Source organism: Mustelus asterias, chromosome 25 (genome assembly GCF_964213995.1).
Source record: "Mustelus asterias chromosome 25, sMusAst1.hap1.1, whole genome shotgun sequence".
NCBI classification, from domain to species: Eukaryota; Metazoa; Chordata; class Chondrichthyes; order Carcharhiniformes; family Triakidae; genus Mustelus; species Mustelus asterias.
Genome location: NC_135825.1, coordinates 56,294,994 through 56,302,399, shown reverse-complemented (window position 1 = coordinate 56,302,399; position 7,406 = coordinate 56,294,994). Strand labels below are relative to the sequence as shown.

Below are 7,406 nucleotides of genomic sequence, written 5' to 3'. Positions count from 1 at the left end.
TGGGGTTAAAGAAATGTGGATTTTTATTACCATATCTCAATGTAGCAATCCCCTCCCTATGCTAGATAATCCCCTCGGCTGAAGGATTGCAATACACGTCTTGGTTGAGCTGATCCGGGCTGCCTTCCTGGAGACAATCCCACAGTGTGTGAGGTTGAAGAGATCAGCAGGCAAACGGCTAAGTTAACAGATGGGCACCGCTAACAAGCTGCTCAGTGTTCTGCTAATTTACATGACATAGCGTAAGGCCCCGGGAAAACGCAGGTAACCCGTGCTACAAACAGATACATACAGATGGTGCAGATTTCTCTCTGGGCTCCCCCTCTCCGGAGAGAGTGAGACTCTCTCTCTCTGTCTCTGAGGCTGACGAGCATTTAGCAGCGATTGCTTTCCAGGGCTGCTGTTGCTGCAAGGATCTGTGACTTATTTCCAACCCCACTTTCGATGTTAACGTGCCTTGGCATGTGTAAGAAGGACACAACCCCTTTCTCTCTCTCACACACACAAATATGGGAAAATATCAGACTCTTGTCATGCTCTGTGGGCACAGCAACAGCATTTCAGCCTCTGCTGCACTAGGGTGTACAGATCTCATGTGAAAGGCTGGAGAAGAAGAGATTGGAAATGTGCACAGTAAAGGTAAGATTATTCTCAACCAAGTTTTAACTGCTTGGGTGCTGAAATTCTCTCTTATTCTTTTCCCCACTGTAGTTTTTGTCTGATAACATCTGCACACACGCGGAAAGCCAGCTGTTTCCCAGCCTTTCTGGGGCTCTTGTGTGGCAGCTTGGCGTCTGAGGAATGTAAAGCAGTGAATGATACAAGGCAGCCTGTCTTGGAGTGGGGCAAGCTCCGGGAAAGCTGAACCACTTAAAGTGCAGCTCCCGCGACTGGCTTAGGAGAACTTGACTGGTTTGCTCATAACTTTCTACCTCTGCCGTCAGAGGTGAAACATCCGAGGAATTTCACGATCTGGAATGCATTTATGGAAAAAAAAATAATTGTGAGGATAAATTTGGTTCACGTTCAGTTATTGAGAGGAGGGTCTTCTTCAAAGACTATTTCCTCGGGTGGATGGAGCTATTACAAGGGGGCATAACTATAGGGTTCGTGGTGGGAGATATAGGAAGGATATCAGAGGTAGGTTCTTTACGCAGAGAGTGGTTGGGGTGTGGAATGGACTGCCTGTAGTGATAATGGAGTCAGACACTTTAGGAACATTTAAGCGGTTATTGGATAGGCACATGGAGCACACCAGGATGATAGGGAGTGGGATAGCTTGATCTTGGTTTCAGATAAAGCTCGGCACAACATCGTGGGCCGAAGGGCCTGTTCTGTGCTGTACTGTTCTATGTTCTATGTATATCCAACTGGGCTATGAGACTCATCCTTGCCTCATCGAATGAAATGACCAAGATTGGATTTGATTTGATTTATTATTGTCACATATATTGGGATTTGATTTGACTTATTATTGTCACATGCATTGGACACAGTGAAAAGTATTGTTTCTTGCGCTATACAGACAAAACATACCATTCATAGAGTACATAGGGGAGAAGGAAAGGAGAGGGTGTCGGAACATACTGTTGCAGTTACAGATGGGAGAAGAGAAAGATCATTTTAATATATAATAGGTCCTGAAGACAGCAGGGAAGAAGTTGTGTCGGTTAGTACATGATCTCAAACTTCTATCTTTTTCCCGATGGAAGGAGGTGGAAGAGAGGATGTCCGGGGTGCGTGGAGTCCTTGATTAGGCTGGCTGCTTTTGCGAGATAGTTGTTAGATAACAAACTGTAACTAGCGCTGTTTAGTGCAGTAATGTTACCGCAGATTTTAAGGTTGAAAGTGATGGTTGTGGATACAGGGCTTGGCCCTTGAGTATTGCTATGTGATTGAAAGTTATCCCTCCTATGGAGTTAGAGAATTTGACTAAGATGGAAAATACCTTCCGGATAACCAGAAGTGGACTGGGTCATTCTTATATTGGATTCAATGAGTTGTAAATAATCCCCCACCTCCGCTAAAATAATGTGGACATCTTCAGGGATCCTTTTAAAAAAGAGCAACATTTTTTTGTTAGTGGAGACATGGTGAAGTTTTCTGTGATGGGAGCAGCTTAATGGGAATATTGCATAATGAGCAGTGGAGTTCTTCAGTTGCTGGAAGTAAACTAATTGATTGATGGTATTGTAAACCTCCCTCTGAAGCAGACCTTGTCACTGACAGGACTAGACGCCAAGCAGTCATCTATTTTTAACATATTTTTTAAAAATGAGTCATTTGGTGTACGTAACATCATTTTAGTAAACGCATGTTTCAGTCTTCGAAGGTTTAAGACTGGAGACGTCCTGAAGCTCTCAGCACAGCAGAACTCATCCATTACAGACTATTTTTAATTGAAATTCTGTTGAGGTAAGGTATAGCAGAATCTCTAATTTGCTTGAAAGCATTTTTTTCTCTCTCTGTCAGTGTCCTCCTCCTCTTTCTTCCAAAGACAGTGGACTCCAGCTGGAGCAGACTTCCACTGGGGTCTCCCGCACCACTATCAAATGGCCATTTAAAAAAATATATGAGTCCAGCTAGGGTACCAATGGCATGGTGGCACAATGGATAGCACTGCCGCCTCACAGCGCCAGGGACCCAGGTTCAATTCCCGGCTTGGGTCTGTGTTGAGTCTGCACAGCCTCCCCATGTCTGCGTGGGTTTCCTCCGGGTGCTCTGGTTTCCTCCCACAGTCTGAAAGACGTGCTGGTTAGGTGCATTGGCCATGCTAAATTCTCCCTTAGTGTACCCGAACAGGCGGCAGAGTGTGGCGACTAGGGGATTTTCAGAGGAACTTCATTGCAGTGTTAATGTAAGCCTACTTGTGAGACTAATAAGTAAAACAAAAGATAATGCCAGCAGCGGGGATATGGGGGCCTGCACCAATTCTGCCCAAACTACCTACTTTGGTCCCACTACAATCAATAGCAAGAATCATTTTCTGACTCTTGACCCTTCTTCAGATCAAATGTAGTGAATCTATAGGCCTTCCAGCTCTGATCAGCACAGAATTTTAGACCTTCTGATCTCTATAGTTCAGCCATATTTCTTTCTTTTTTCCAACTGAGTCATCACAGAATGGAAAGATATTACTTTTAGCACAGTGGAAATAACATCCCACTATCAAACTCATTTTCTCCAATGCACAGGTTTTCATTCCAATTCTTGAAAGGTTAAAGAAATCTGTAGGTAGAATACTTACTGTAATTATTACAACTAAAAATAAATTAAATGGGCGCAAAAATTAATCAGTTCTTTTCTCCAGTCTTAAGCAGCAGAATATTATTCTGTGTTTTTTTTATTCATTCATGGGACATGGGCGTCGCTGGCTGGCCAGCAATTACTGCCCGACGGAAGTTGAGAATCAACCACATTGCTGTGGCTCTGGAGTCACATGTAGACCAGACAATGACGGCAGATTTCCTTCCCTAAAGGACATCAGTGAACTAGATGGGTTTTCCAACAATTGACAATGGTTTCATGGTCATCAGCAGATTCTTAATTCCAGATATCTTTTATTGAATTCAAATTCCACCATCTGCTGTGGCGGGATTCGAACCCGGGTCCCCAGAACAATAGCTGAGTATCTGGATTAATAGCCTAGCGATAATACCACTGGGCCACCCCTAAAAAAGTTATCCCTTGCTCTCTAGGTGGGGAATGTGACATTTAATGAATGTCTTTTCAACGGAGAGTTTGGTACATCTGAGTGGGGTCACTTTTGCAGTTTTTAAATCTTTATGTGTCTACCTGTTTTTATTGTTGTTTTACCTGCTGAAGGCTGTGTCACCGTAAACTGCTGTACTGGATTATGGATGCATTCAATTCATTGTGATATAGTCTATTGGCTATGTTGATTGTCAGGACTGCGTCTCATCCCAAAGCTGTCAGTACATTGACTGGAGCAACTTGCTACATTCAGGGATGCAATGACAACCCCAATGTGTGGGACGTATTTTTATGGTTGCCTTTAAGAAATGCTGACAATTTGTTTTCCCTCGTTCTAGTGTTAATGAGATTTTGACTAATTATTAAAGAAGTTATGGTTGCCGCTTGACCTATTGCCTTTCGTTATTTTCAGTGTGGTTGTTCTAGATTGTAATTTAGAGTCTAATTTAGGAAAGCAATTTGTTTATTACAGCTGTGAATTAAGTGTGAAAGTGCATATAATAGTTCTTAATAATGAGGGTGATTTTATTCACGACAGTACAGTATAAAGCAAAGCTGGCAACAAGCAGACACCAGTAACAATCACAATGTCACCTGTTTGGAGCAGTGTGGTTGGAAAGGACCTTTATTTATGCATTAATCGGTACAGCATTTGGTAGCAATAACAATAATGTGCATTTAAATAGCACTTTTAACTAAATAAAACATTCAAAGGTGCTTAACAATCCCGTAAACATCTGTACCTCTATTCTGCCATTCACACATTCTAATCATTTAATGAATACTTTTAGCACCTTTGTCCACCGTCTTCATCAACAAAGAACAAAGAACAATACAGCACAGGAACAGGTCCTTCGGCCCTCCAAGCCCGTGCCGCTCCCTGGTCCAAACTAGACCATTCTTTTGTATCCCTCCATTCCCACTCCGTTCATATGGCTGTCTAGATAAGTCCTAAACGTTCCCGGTGTGTCCGCCTCTACCACCTTGCCTGGCAGCGCATTCCAGGTCCCCACCACCCTCTGTGTAAAATATGTCCTTCTGATATCTGTGTTAAACCTCCCCCCCTTCACCTTGAACCTATGACCCCTCGTGAACGTCACCACCGACCTGGGGAAAAGCTTCCCACCGTTCACCCTATCTATGCCTTTCATAATTTTATACACCTCTATTAAGTCTCCCCTCATCATTTACATTTCGTTTGTCCAATTACAGCCTCCCCCCCCCTCCCTCCACCCCAACCCTTATAGTATAAATCTCTACTGGTTTTCTTTGCTCTCAGCTCTGATGAAGGGTCATCCAGACTCGAAACGTTGGCTCTATTCTCTCCCCACAGATGCTGTCAGACCTGCTGAGATTTTCCAGCATTTTCCATTTTGGTTTCAGATTCCAGCACCCGCAGTATTTTGCTTTCACTTTATTCAAAGCTGTTTCCCAGGCGAGTAATCAGACAAAAATTGATGCTGAATCTAAGAAGGGGACATGAGGACAGGAGACCAAATGTTTGGTCAAAGGGTATCATCATAGTTAGAATCATGGAATCCCTACAGTGCAGGAGGAGGCCATTCGGTCCATTGAGCCTGCACCGACCAGGCCAGGCCCTATAGCCATAACTCCAAGTATTTACCCTGTGAATCCCCCTGACACTAAGGGAGAACTTATCATGGCCAATCAACCTAACCCGCACATTTTTTGGGACAGATTTGATATTAAATTTTAAAGAGAGAGGTTGATTGATTGATTCATTGTTGTCACATGTATTTGGATGCAGTGAAAAGTATTGTTTCTTGCGCGCTATACAGACAAAGCATACCGTTCATAGAGAAGGAAAGGAGAGAGTGCAGAATGTAGTGTTGAGGTTCAGGAAGGAAGCTTATGGCTTCGGCAACTGAAGACACAGCCACCAGCAATAAGTAATCAGGGATGTGAAAGGGGCAAGAATTGGAGAGGTTTGTATGGCTGTAGGAAGTTACAAAGAGAATGAGGCCAGGGAGTGTGAAAAGTTGGATGAGAGTTTTAAAATCAAGGTCCAGAAGCCAGTGTAAGTCAGTGAGCTTGGGTGATGGATGAACAGGATTTGATATGAGTTAGGATGCGGAGGAGCCTCAGAATTTGGAAGATGGACGACCAGCCAGAGAACATTGGACAGAGCAGTAGGTACTGGGCGGCACGGTGGCACAGTGGTTAACACTGCTGCCTCACAGCGCTGGGGCCCAGGTTCGATTCCTGGCTTGAGTCACTGTCTGTGTGGAGTTTGCACGTTCTCCCCGTGTCTGCGTGGGTTTCCTCCGGGTGCTCCAGTTTCCTCCCACATTCTGAAAGACGTGCTGGTTAGGGTGCATTGACCCGAACAGGCGCCGGAGTGTGGCAACTAGGGGAATTCCACAGTAACTTCATTGCAGTGTTAATGTAAGCCTTACTTGTGATTAATAAATAAACTTTACTTTACTTTAGGTTGGGTTTGGACAGAGACAAGCAGGGGGTTGCAACCAGTGGCTCGGGAATAAAGTTGGTGGTTACGGTGGGGGGGGGGGGGGGGGGGGGGGAGGTGGCTGAGGGGTTGGGGGGGAGCAGGGGCTGGGGGAGTGGGGGAGAAACACAGGCTTTGGCCTTTCTGTGTATAATTGGCTCATTCAGAGTTCAGTGATGGAGAGGCAACAGGGCATCTTGAAGAAACAGTGAAGAACTGGGGCGGCACGGTAGCACAGTGGTTAGCACTGCTGCTTCACAGCTCCAGGGTCCCGGGTTCGATTCCCGGCTCGGGTCACTGTCTGTGTGGAGTTTGCGCATTCTCCTCGTGTCTGCGTGGGTTTCCTCCGGGTGCTCCGGTTTCCTCCCACAGTCCAAAGATGTGCGGGTTAGGTTGACTGGCCAGGTTAAAAATTGCCCCTTAGAGTCCTGGGATGCGTAGGTTAGAGGGATTAGCGGGTAAAGAAAAGGGAATAGCGGGTATGGCCTGGGTGGGATTGTGGTCGGTGCAGACTCGATGGGCCAAATGGCCTCCTTCTGCACTGTAGGGTTTCTATGATTTCTATGAATTGGTGGTAACATTGGGATGGTTAACAGTGAAGCAATACTGTATCTTTGGATGATGCTCCAAAGGGAAGTATGTAGATGGTGAAAGAACCAAGAATAGACCATTGAGCAACACCAGAAGTTTGAGAAGATAAGTCATTGCAGGAGATATTCTGGTTATGACTGGACATACATTTCCTCATATAGTGGAGCAATCCATGCCCACAGCAAGACTTGAACAACTTCCAGGCTTGGGTTGATAAGTGGCAAGTACTGTTCACCACACATAAGCACCCAGCAAGATCCATATCCAACAAGAAAGCCTTTAGCACCTTCATGCAGTTACATTACCGTCACTGAGTACCAAATCTACATATTGGGAGTGACCACTGACCAGAAACCCACATAAATGCTGCCTGCTAGCTCCTAGAGTAGATCAGGTGCTGGGTATTCTATAGTCCACGGTTTGCCTCCTGGATCTTCCTGCAAGGCACAAGTCAGGAGTGTGATGGAATACTCACACTTCCCTGGATGGGCAGAGCTGCTAACTATACTCATGAGCCTGACACTATCCAGGACCAAGCATCTCCTTATTCGATACCTCATCCACTACCCTAACCCTCCACTCCTTCGATCAGCAGTGCAGATATCTTAATGCAATACAGCAACTTGACAAAGCC

General features: G+C 45.0%; 1 protein-coding gene across 1 annotated transcript in view; it reads left to right on the top strand.

The window, feature by feature from the left end:
* The first annotated feature begins 502 nt into the window (after positions 1–502).
* LOC144479198 (alpha-1,3-mannosyl-glycoprotein 4-beta-N-acetylglucosaminyltransferase C-like) overlaps positions 503–7,406 on the top strand; it is a 188,389-nt gene continuing 181,485 nt past the window's right edge. The window contains exon 1 of the mRNA XM_078197853.1: positions 503–639. The gene's annotated coding sequence lies outside the window, so the exon portion shown is untranslated. The remainder of the gene's footprint in view (positions 640–7,406) is intronic.